A 12,826-nucleotide genomic window follows, 5' to 3' on the forward strand; every position below is an offset into this window, starting at 1 on the left:
CCAATCCCAGACGTGTAGGGTTGCCAGCTGTGGAACATTCCGGACCCTTTGACATGGGGAACATGTTTTGGCTTTCTCCTCAATATTTCCATCAAGACCTGGCCACCAGAAGTAGCTTCTTGCCATTTCCTTCATCCGAACCATCCCACTGTGGCCTGTATGAAGTTGTTGCAGTATAGGTTCCCTCAGAGGTGGTGGAATGATGACACGGCGTCCCCAAAGAAGACAACCTGCCTGGACGGAGAGCTCATTTCTTTTTGAAACGTAAGGTTTCAAACTAGGAGAATCTCCAATAGCTCTCCCTTGAATGACATTGTCCATTACCTCAGACAGGACTGGATCGTTGCGGGTGTACCTTCACACCTGAACTGCCGTGACAGGTGCTCCCTCCACTTGTCTAAAGTAGAAGATGTCTATCCGACGAGGCTCTGGGGGAGTAACAGGCAAGGGTAGCCTAGAGAGACCGTCTGCGTTGCCGTGCAAGTCTGATTTGCGATATTTGATGTCGTATGTGTGTCCTGACAACAGTAAAGCCCACCTTTGCATCCTGCTTGCAGCGAGAGACGGAATTCCGGTGTGGGGCCCAAAGATTGAAGTCAATGGACGGTGGTCCGTCAGGAGTGTGAACCTTCTCCCAAACAGGTACTGATGAAATTTTCGAATTCCAAAAACGATTCCCAAGGCCTCGCGCTCAATCTGTGCATAGTTACTTTCGGCCTTGTTCAAGGTGCGTGATGCAAAGGCGATAGGTTTCTCTTCACCAGAGGGCATGATGTGGGATATGACTGCTCCCACACCATATGGCGACGCATCACATGCTAGCTGCATGGGTAGCTTTGGGTCGAAGTGTGTCAGGACCTCCGATTTCAGCAATGCTTTCTTTGCTTGGGCAAAAGCTTCGTTGCACAGTTCAGTCCATTTCCATGTTTTGCCTTGACATAGCAACTGATGTAACGGCTTCAGCAATGTTGCTAAGTCTGGAATAAACTTCCCATAGTAGTTAAGTAGCCCCAGAAATGAACGTAACTGGCTCACATTCTGGGGCCTCCACGATCGCCTTGACCTTTGACGGCGCCTTATGCAGGCCAGTAGCGTCAATCACATGCCCCAGGTACTCAACTGAAGACTGAAAGAATTCACATTTGTCCTTACGAACTCTGAGTCTGTACTCTTTCAGTCGTTGTAGTGTCGCATCCAAGTTCAGAAGATGATCCTCCTCATTTGTCCCAGTGACAGGGATGTTGTCCAGGTAGCACTGGACTCCTGGCAGTCCACTCAAAATTTGATCCATTGCCCTTTGGAATAGAGCAGGGGCCGACGTAATTCCAAACGGAAGGCGGCAGTACCTGTATAGCCCCTTGTGTGTCACAATTGTCAGCAGCTCCTTTGATTTGTCATCGACATGCATTTGTAGATAAGCCTGGCATAAGTCTATTTTGCTGAACTTTTGCCCTCCGGCCAGGCCCGTAAAAAGATCATCAATGAGGGGAAGAGGGTACTGCTCCGCAGACAGCACCGGGTTAATAGTCACTTTAAAATCCCCGCAGATTCGAACAGATCCATCCTTTTTCAGGACAGGAACAATGGGTGTGGCCCATTTGCTCACGCTCACAGGCTCCAGGACTCCATTCTCGACTAAGGCCTCCAAGTTAGCCTCAACTTTTGGCCTAATTGCATAGGGTACAGGTCGGGCTTTGTGAAACTTCGGCTTGCTGTCAGGTTTAATGTCCAGTCTCACGCTGATCTTTTTCATGCTCCCAATTTCCCCATTGAAGAGTTCTGCATGTTTGTTTAACACTGCAATCAGACCTGACTCCCCTTTTGACGTCATGCGGACTGCAGGCCAGTCCAGTGTGATTTTCTCTAGCCACGCACGTCCCAGTAGAGATGGGTAATTTCCCTTTACCACATATAGTGGCAGTTTCGCAGTCTGTCCGTTCAATTTAACTGTCACCTCAATGGCGCCTCTCATGGACACAGGTTCGCCAGTATACGTCTTTAGCACAATGTTTGTTGGCTGAAGGGTAAGATGCTTTAGCATTTTGTTGTAGTGTCTGAAACAAGGGACACAGCCGCGCCTATGTCCACCTCCATCCGCACTGATTGTCCCTCCACCAGTGGTGATACCCAGTAGCCATTTGAACCACCTGCAACCGTCGGTATGTGCACCTCTTCCTCCTCAGAGGTGTCGCTCCCCTCTGTTTTGCTTGTTCCATCATACTGCACTGAATGAACACTCCTTTTCCTCTCTTGTCCAAATACAGACATTTTGCTTTCATGCTTCCCAGCTCTGTCTGTTCTTTTTTTTACCTCTACAGGCGCGTTCAATGTGACCCTTTTTGCCACAATTTCGGCATTCCAGCTCCGTACACCAGCAGTCATTAGCGTGATTGCTTGTTTTCCCACAACGGTAACATGTGCCGTTCCGCGCACCTTTAGGCTCAGACGACACCTTGTGAACTCTCCCTGTTGAACTCAACTGGTGAGCCTCCTTTTCCACCATCTCCATGGAGACACTAACTTCAATGGCCTTTTCAAGAGTAAGGTTGTCCTCAGTAAGAAGGTGCTTCTGTGTGGCTGCATTTTGCAGACCACACACGAGTCTGTCTCTAATGGTGTCCTTCAGCACCTCCTTGAACTCGCAGTGTTCTGACAACCTTTTTAAAGCAGCAATAAACATCGTCACTGATTCCCCCTCCTCTTGATTCTGTTTGTGAAATCTAAATCTCTCAGCAATAACCAGAGGTTTTGGTGAAAAATGTGCTCCAAGAATTTCCACTAGTTGCTTATATGTTTTAGTTCCTGGCTTATCTGGCTGCACAAGGCTGCAAAGTAAATTGAATGTCTTCCGTCCCATTACACTCAAAAAGGTAGGCACGACCTTTTCGTTTGCCACCGCATTCGCCAATACAAAATAGTCAAAACGTTCCGTATATGCGCTCCATTGCTCCACATTGTCATCAATATCACTGATGTTTCCTAATATAGTAGCCATCTCACGTTTCAAATTAAAATTTCTGTTTACTCACTGCCGTAACGTTAATGTGATGCTGCAATCTCTGTTCCGAGTGTTTTGTAGTCGAAAACAAGAAAGTTCCCACAACGCAGATTCATCTGATCCTCGTCGCCACTTGTTGTGTCGGTACCTTTCTACCTAGACACAATTTAGGACTCAGAACTCAGAGATTCAAACATAAAGTGCTTTATTCAGGAAGGACAGGAAGTTCTGGAAAGTTCCGAACAAAGGGAGCTAAACATAACCAAGAGAACACCCAACCATTTATCTGCTGTGACAGTGCCACCACAGGTGGGAGGAGAACACACAATACATAACAGTTATGTCCTTCAGGACTCTGCCAGCTCGGTCAGTAGTGGTGCTACCTAGCCACTCTTGGTGATGGACATTGAAGTCCCCCACCCAGAGTACATTCTGTGCCCTTGCTACTCTCAGTGCTTCTTCCAAGTGGTGTTCAACATGGAGGAGTACTGATTCTTCAGCTGAGGGAGGGCGGTAGGTGGTAATCAGCAGGTTTCCTTGCCTATGCTTGACCTGAAGCCATGGGACTTCATGGGGTCCAGAGTCAATGTTGAGGACTCCCAGAGCCACTCCTTCCCGGGGCATAGTCTCAGGATAAGGGGTCGGCCATTTAAAACTGGGATGAGGAGACATTTCTTCACTCACGAGGGCAAGAGAGATCGGGGTGCAACACCATAGCGCCGCCGCAAATCTCCCGCTGAATATGGCGGGAGTTGATGTCAGCGCTGCGCCTGGTCACAAAGCGATTTACGCCCTATTAGCGCCCCCCGGGGGTGCTAATGGGAGGTGCAAAGGCACCCAATTTTGCACCCTTTGTGTTTAGCATCTCTGTGGTTCTTGTTAAACTTGAGTAAATTTTTGTCTTTTTTCTCTAAGTTAGATCCATGCGTTAAACTAAAGTTTAGATAGTAGTCTATTAAATAGAGGCATAGCAGAGCACCTCAGACCCATCGAATGTACATCCTGTGCCATGTGGGAAGTCCAGGATACTTCTCATGTCCTGGACAACCACATGAGCAGGAAGTGTTGTCAGCTGGAGGAACTTGAGCTCCGGATTTTGGAACTTTCGCAGTGCATCTACGAGGGTGAGAGTTATATGGATTCAGGAGGTGGTCACTCCGCAGCTTTAAAAGTTTTTGCAGGCAGAGAGGGAACGAGTGATTGCAAGACAGACAAGGAGGACCAGGCAGGTAGGGCAGGAGTTCCCTGAGTGCATCTCACTCGCCAACCACCAGCCAGAGATCATTGTCCATATCGGTACTAATGACAGAGGTAGAAAAAGGGATGAGGTCCTGTAGGCAGATTTTAGGGAGTTAGGAAATAAATTAATACACAGGACCTCAAGCGTAGTAATCTCCAGGTTACTCCTGGTGCCACGTGCCAGTGAGTACAGAAATAGGAGGATAGAGCAGATGAATGCGTGGCTGGAGAGATGGTGCAAGAGGGAGGGCTTTAGAATCCTGAGGCATTGGGACCGGTTATGAAGGAGGTGGGACCTGTACAAGCCAGATGGGTTGCACCTCAACAGGACTGGGACCAATATCTTTGTGGCGGAGTTTGCTAGTGCTGTTGGGGAGGGTTTAAACTAACTTGGCAGGGGGATGGGAACCTGAGAGTAGATTCAGAAAGGAGAGAAGCAAAGCTGGAAATGGAAGGCAGTAAATTAGTAAGTGAGTTTGGAAGGCAGAGGAAACAAAGACTAGAAAATAGACAACAAAGTGGTTTGGCAGTGCTTAATAATAATAATGGTATATACTTCAATGCAAAGAGTCTAGTGAATAAGGCAGATGAGCTGAGGGCACAGGTAAACACGTGGAAGTCTGATATCATAACTATTACTAAATTATGGCTGAAAGAAGGGCAGGAATGGCGGCTCAACATTCCTGGTTACCGGGTTTTCAGACGAGATGGGGGGGGGGAATAAAAAAGGAGGGGGGGGCGGGTCGCAATATTGATTTTAAAAATAATTACAGCTGTGAGGAGGGATGATCAGTCCGAAGGATCATCCAATGAGGCCATATGGGTTGAACTGAAGAACAAAAAAGGGGCAATCACACGCTGGGAGTGTACTATAGACCTCCGAGCAGTCCAAGGGAGATAGAAGAGAAAATATGTAGGCAAATTTCCGAGAAGTGCAAAAACAATAGGATAATAATAGTAGGGGATTTCAACTTCCCTAATATTAACTGGGACAGAATCGATGTAAAAGGTACAGAAGGGACAGAATTCTTAAAATGCATTCAGGAGAACTTTTTTAGCCAGTACGTAGCAAGCCCAACAAGAGAGGGGGCCATTCTGGACTTAGTTTTAGGGAATGAAGCTGGGCAGGTGGAAAGGGTATCAGTGGGAGAGCATTTTGGTGGTAGCGATCATAATTCAGTTAGATTTAGCGTAGTTATGGAAAAGGACAAAGGTAGACCAGGAGTATAAGTTCTCGATTGGGGAAAGGCCAATTTTACTAAGCTGAGATGTGATTTAGCCAAAGTGGACTGGAAACAGCTAACTGAAGGTAAATCAATGTCAGAGAAGTGGGAGGCATTCAAAGAGGAGATAGTGAGGCTTCAAAGCAACTATGTTCCCACAAAGAAAAAGGGTGGGACTCCCAAATCTAGAGCCCCCTGGATGTCGAGGGCCATACAGGGTAGGATAAGGCAAACAAGGGAAGCTTAGGTCAGATACAGAGAGCTAAATACTGCAGAAAGCCTAGAGGAGTATAGAAAGTGCAAGGGTGAAATTAAAAAGGAAATTAGGAAAGCAAAGAGAGAGCATGAAAATATATTGGCAAGTAAAATCAAGGAAAGCCCAAAGATGTTTTATAAATACATAAAGAGCAAGAGGATAACTAAACAAAGAGTAGGACCTATTAGAGACCAAAAAGGAAGCTTGTGTGTGGAGGGGGACGACGTGGGTATGGTTCTTAATGAATACGTTGCGTCTGTCTTCACAAAAGAGAGGGACGATGCAGACGTTGTAGTTGAGGAGTGTGAAATATTAGATGGAAAACATAGTGAGAGGAAATATTAAGACCTTTAGCATCGTTGAAAGTAGATAAATTGCTCGGCTCAAATGAAATGTATCCCATGCTGTTGAGAGATGCAAGGGAGGAAATAGCAGAAGCTCTGACCATTATTTTTCAATTCTCTCTGGCTATAGGTGTGGTGCCGGAGGACTGGAGGACTGCTAACATTGTACTGTTGTTTAAAAATGGAGAAAGGGATAGTCTGAGTAATTACAGGCCAGTCAGCCTAACCTTGGTGGTGGGCAAATTGTTGGAAAAAATTCTGAGGGACAGTATTAATCATCATTTAGAAAGGCATGGATTAGTCAAGAATTTGTTAAGGGAAGGTCGTGTGTGACTAACTTGATTGAATTTTTTGAGGAGGTAACAAGGAGGGTTGATTAGGGTAGTGTGTTTGATGTAGTCTACATTGATTTTAGCAAGGCTTTTGACAAGGTCCATCATGGCAGACAGGTCAGAAAACTAAAAGTCCATGGAATCCAAGGGAAAGTGGAAAGTTGGATCCAAAACTGGCTCAGAGGCAGGAAGCAAAGGGTAATGGTTAATGCATGTTTTTGTGACTGAAAAGCTGTTTCCAATAGGGTTCCACAGGGCTCATTATTGGGTCCATGCTTGTTGTGGTATATATCAATGATTTAGACTTCAATGTAGGGGGCATGATTAAGAAGTTAGCAGATGATACAAAAATTGGCCGTGTGGTTGATAGTGAGGAAGAAAGCTGTAGACTGTAGGAAGATATCAATGGACTGGTCAGGTGGGCAGAAAAGTGGCAAAAGGAATTCAATTTGGAGAAGTATGAGGTAATGCATTTAGGAAGGGCTAACAAGGCAAGGGAATACACAATAAATGGTAGGACACTGAGAAGTGCAGAGGATCAGAGGGACCCCGGAGTGCATGTCCACAGATCCCTGAAGGTAGCAGGACAGGTAGATAAGGTGGTTAAGAAGGCATATGGGATACTTTCCTTTATTAGCTGAGGCGAAGAATATAAGAGCAGGGAGGTTATGTTTGAACTGTATAAAACACTAGTTAGGCCACAGCTAGAATACTGCGTGCAGTTCTAGCCACCACATTACAGGAAAGATACGATTGGACTAGAGAGGGTACAGAGGATATTTACGAGGATGTTGCCTGGGCTGGAGAATTTTAGCTATGAGGAAAGATTGGAGAGGCTGGGGTTGTTTTCTTTGGAACAGAAGAGGCTGAGGGCAGACCTAATTGAGGTGTATAAAATTATGAGGGGCCTAGATAGAGTGGCTAGGAAGGACCTATTTCCTTTAGCAGTGAGGTCAATAACCAGGGGGCATAGCTTTAAAGTTATTGGTAGAAGGATTGGAGGGGAGTTGAGGAGAACTTTTTTCACCCAGAGGGTGGTGGGGGTCTGGGACTCACTGCCTGAAAGGGTGGTAGAGGCAGAAACTCTCATCGCATTTAAAAAGTACTTGGATATGCACTAGAAGTGCCGTAACCTACAGGGCTACGGACGAAGAGCTGGAAAGTGGGATTAGGGTGTGTAGCTCTTTTTCGGCCTGCACAGACAGGATGGGCCGAACAGCCTCCTAATTTGCTGTAAATTTCTATGATTCTATGAGGAAGTATACAGTGGTGTCCCCCAAGGGTTGGTTTTAGGACCACTGCTCTTTTTGATATATATTAATGACCTGGACTTGTGTATACAGGGCATCATTTCAAAGTTTGCAGATGACACGAAACTCAGAAATGTGGTAAATAATGAGGAGAATAGTAACAGACTTCAGGAGGACATAGACAGACTGGTGAAATGGGCAGACTCATAGCAGATGAAATTTATCGCAGAGAAGTGTGAAGTGATGCATTTTGGTAGGAAGAATGAGGAGAGGTGATATAAACTAAATAGTTCAATTTTAAAGGGGTTGCCGGAACAGAGAGACCTGGGAGGTGTATGTACACAAATCTTTGAAGGTGGCAGGACAAGTTGAGAAGGCTGTTAAAAAAGCATATGGGATCCCTGGCTCCATTAATAGAGCCACAGGGGGCAATTTTAACCCCCCTAAATGGGTGGATTTGGGTCAGGTGGGATGTAAAAATGTTAAAATTCTCACTCGACCCCAACCTGCCCACTTCCCGTTTTAACGGAGGCGGGCCTTGGGGAAACTATGCAGCTAAAGGGAGGCGAGAACTGCTGAATCCAACAGGCAAGTGCTTTTCAAATGCCTTTCCACTTATCTGCTAGATCCAGCTTAGCTGCTTCCCTTCTACCCCCCCCCCCCCGCTGTGTATGACCGCCCCCCCCCTCACCTCACTGATCCTCCAATCGATCCACGGTCCCCAACCCACGATCTCTTACCTCCCTCCTCTCCGCTTCTTGGCTGTGGCCTGGTGACACAGGCCTTTGCACCAGCCAGCCAGCCAGCCTCTCAATCTGGTTGGCTGTGGCTGGGAAGCTGAAACAAAAAATGTTAATGAGGCCCTGCCGTTAAATTTGGCAAGGCCTGATGGAAATCCGTTCTTCCGCGTTTACCGACCGCAAAACAACCCCCACCCCCTCTCCACCTCCAAGTTAATATTGGGCCCATAGAGTACAAAAGCAAGGAAGTTATGCTAAACCTTTATAAAACACTGGATAGGCCTCAGCTGGAGTATTGTGTTCAATTCTGGGCACCGCACTTAATGTGAAGGCCTTGGAGAGGGTGCAGAGGAGATTTACTAGAATGGTACCAGGGCTGAGGGACTTCAGTTATGTGGAGAGACTGGAGAAACTGGGATTGTTCTCCTTAGAGCAGAGAGGGTTAAAAGGAGATTTGATTCAAGTGCTGAAAATCATTGGTAGAGTAAATAAGGAGAAACTGTTTCCAGCGGCAGAAGGGTCAATAACCGTTGGACACAGATTGAAGGTGATTGGCAAAAGAACCAGAGGGGAGATGAGGAAACATTTATTTTACACAGCGAGTTGTTGTGATCTGGAATGCACTGCCTGAAAGGGCGGTGGAAGCAGATTCAATAGTAACTTTCAAAAGGGAATTGGATAAAGACTCGAAGGGGATACATTTGCAGGGCTAAGGAGAAAGAGCACAGGGTAGTGGGACTCTGCCAAAGAGCTGGCACAGGCATGATGGGCTGAATGGCCTCCTACTGTGCTGAATCATTCTATGATTTGCACATAATTTCCCATTAAACGTGCCACAGGAAGTTAGGGCTTGTGATTAAGAGCGTAAGTACTCTTTGAACTACATGATAATTGTTAATGCAATGCCAATCAATTTCTCTGGACCTGAGTGGGAACAATTTAAACTGTTCAGTCTCATTCCTGCATATAGTAAATTCTTCTTAGAGATTTAAAAATATTCTAATTATTTTTCTCTCTTAATCCAATCTTTCTTTGCCTCTCTTTATTTCTCTTTCTGTACCTGATTTGACTATAATTCACCCTATTTCCTTTTCCGTCATTCCTCTGTTTCTTTCTCAATCCTTAAATCTCATTGGTTAAGGAAATAGGCTGCTGGTCCCGCCGTTCAGCATGGTCGCAGATGCTTCGTTGTCTGCACCGCACCGTTATCAGCGCGCATTTCCAGCAAGTTATGGCGCAAAAGTATTTCGAGTTGAAGGGTGCAGGAAAAAGGCGAGACTTGGCCAATTCTGTTTCCTAAAAACTAGTGGAGATTTCCACGTGTCTATCCACATATACAAACCTACTTTCATTGGTTTAAAATATAAAATTAGCCAAAGTATCGAGCCTTCAATGTGTAAAATAATGCGTGTAGATCATGCGAGTTCATCACCAGTGGTTTATTTTCACTGCTGCTACATTGCATGCACTTAGAATTAAACCTCAGACACTGGAATATTTATCTGTTCAGGCAGCAGTTCGAAAGGGTTCTCCTGCACATACTCCTTTCCCCTGTGAAAAGGTAACGTCTTTTCTTATTTTTGAAAAAAAGAAAGCCTGTACCTAATGTTTGAAGCAAAATTCAGAATGACTGTAGTGTTACATCGTTATATTATTGCATCGTTAAATGGAACTACTTGTTACATCGTTATATGGAACTACTTTGGTTAGTGTATTTATATTGCTATGTGGCACACTGTGAAAGGCAGTGCGCAGTACAGGTCGGACATCTTGTATCACTCCGCACCATGCGGCAGCAACATCATAAAAGCAAGAATACAGCTGAGTGAAGGTGGTAAACTAAAATGAGTTAAAAGTGTCTGTATTACATAGTAATAAGAACACAAGGAGACACAACATGCAGTTTGGCTGAACTACTTCAAAGAAAAGTTGTGGCAGCTGAGAACTGTCAGCGCAGGGCGAGTTCTCAGCACTGAACAAAGCAGCTGCTGCAGTTTGATCTTGGATTCGATCTTAATTGTGATCAAATGCAAACAAAGGGATTAGCCACTGTGTCTTGGACAGTCTGTGATGAAAGGAAGCTGCTGAGGAAACAACTTCCTTTGCACAATTGAAATTCATGTGCCTATGCAGTGCCAAGTTGATATTCTGTGTGTAAGTTTACAATTACACATTTAGAATATAGGTATATTAAAAAAGCATACTACTCCATCTAGTGGCTGTTGTGTGCTGCCACTTTGCTCCTCCATATCTTTCGTTTGGTGATTAAAAAGATTCCTGCCTCATGTAAATATTACAGTTATAATGAAGAGTTAACTTGAATCATGTCTTGGTCCAATCTCAGACTAAAAGGACTCGCACTTGGCTCACGTGGCTGAGGTTTTCAGCTGAACTCGAGTGACATTCTGAACACATGAAAACCACTGCGAGGGACCATGAGACCCATCAAGTCTCCTGCACCCAGACATGGTACCCCACCAACGTCTTAACCACACAATCTCCTGCAGAGAGACAAAGAAAAAGGTAGCTGCCCTCGCCATCAAGGCAGCACACAATTATGGCACCAAGGAACCCTAGGAAAACTGAGGTCAATGAGAAAAGCCTCCAGTGGATAGAATCATACATTGGAAAATGGTTGTGGGAAGTCAATCGCAGCCCCAAGATATTGATATCTGGAAATTGTCCTCAATCCAACCATCTTCAAATGCTTCATTAATTACCTTCCCTCTGTTATAAGATCATGAGCGGGACTGTTTGGTGACAATTCAAGTGTACAGTTCCATTCACAACTCCTCCAATAATGGAGCAGCTTATGCCAGCCTACAGCAGAACATGGGCAACATCCAGGTTTGGGCTGACAAATGGTAACATTCACACTACATAAATCCCAGGCAATAACTATCTCCAACAAGATAAAGCCCAACCACCTCCCCACCATCAACATCTTGGCGGGGGGGGGGGGGTGACCATTGACCAGAAGTTTAGCTGAACCAGTCATTTAAAAAAAAATTGTTCCTGGGAGGTGGGCATCGCTGGCAAGGCCAGCATTTATTGCCCATCCCGAATTGCCCTCGAAGGTGGTGGTGAGCTGCCTTCTTGAACCGCTGCAGTCCGTGTGGTGATGGTACTCCCACAGTGCTGTTAGGGAGGGAGTTCAAGGATTTTGACCCAGCGACGATGAAGGATTGGTGATATATTTCCAAGTCAGGATGGTGTGTGACTTGGAGGGGAACTTGGAGGTGGTGGTGTTCCCATGCGCCTGCTGCCCTTGTCCTTCTAGCTGGTAGAGGTCGCAGGTTTGGGAGGTGCTGCCAAAGAAGCCTTGGCGAATTGCTGCAGTGCATCTTGTAGATGGTACACACTGCAGCCACAGTGTGCCGGTGGTGGAGGAAGTGAATGTTTAAGGTGGTGGATGGGGTGCCAATCAAGCTGGCTGCTTTGTCCTGGATGGTGTCGAGCTTCCTGAGTATTGTTGGAACTGCACTCATCCAGGCAAGTGGAGAGTATTCCATCACACTCCTTACTTGTGCCTTGGTGGAAAGACTTTGGGGAGTCAGGATCCGCTCTTGTTGCCACAGTATTTATGTGGTTGGTCCAGTTAAGTTTCTGGTCACTGGTGACCCCCAGGATGTTGATGGTGGGGGATTCAGCGATGGTAACGTCGTTGAATGTCAAGGGGTGATGGCTAGACTCTCGTTTGTTGGGAGATAATCATTGCCTGGCACTTAAGTGGCATGAATGTTACTTATCAGCCCAAGCCTGAATGTCATCCAGGTCTTGCTGCATGTGGGCCTGGACTGCTTCATTATCTGAGGAGTTGTGAATGGAACTGAACACTGCAATCAGCGAACATTCCCACTTCTGACCTTATGATGGAGGGAAGGACATATGAAGACTGTGGCGACACAATCAGGGCAGAGGTTGGGTATTCTGTGATGAGTATCTCACTTCCTGGCCCCTCACTACCTCTCCAACATCTGTAATCAAGGGTGTGCTGAAATACCACTTACCTGGATGGGTGGAGCTGGAACTCAAGAAGCTCAGCAGCATCCAGGATAAAGACACCCACTGATTAGATCTCTGAGATACTGTGGCTGTAGTATGTACTAACTCCAGGATGCACTGCAGCAACTCACCAAGCTTACTTCAACAGCACCTTGCAGCTCTGCAACATCGATTACAGAGAAGCACAAGAGCAGCAATATCTTGGGAACACCATCACCTGCAATGTTCCCCTCCAAGTAGGCATTCCCTACCCAACACCACTGTGATAGGACCTTTGCAAGGACTTTAGCAGTTCCAGTAGAAAGTCCACTTCCAGTTTCTCAGGACAAGTAGGGATGGGGAATAAATGTGGCCTTGCCAGCATCGCTCACATCGCAACAATTTTTTTTTAAAGTAGAAAAACCTCTAGCAAATTTCTCACTGATCTCAAAGCAATCAT

This window comes from Somniosus microcephalus, chromosome 7 (genome assembly GCF_052327205.1).
Source record: "Somniosus microcephalus isolate GS21.2 chromosome 7, FLI_Smic_1.0, whole genome shotgun sequence".
NCBI classification, from domain to species: domain Eukaryota; kingdom Metazoa; phylum Chordata; class Chondrichthyes; order Squaliformes; family Somniosidae; genus Somniosus; species Somniosus microcephalus.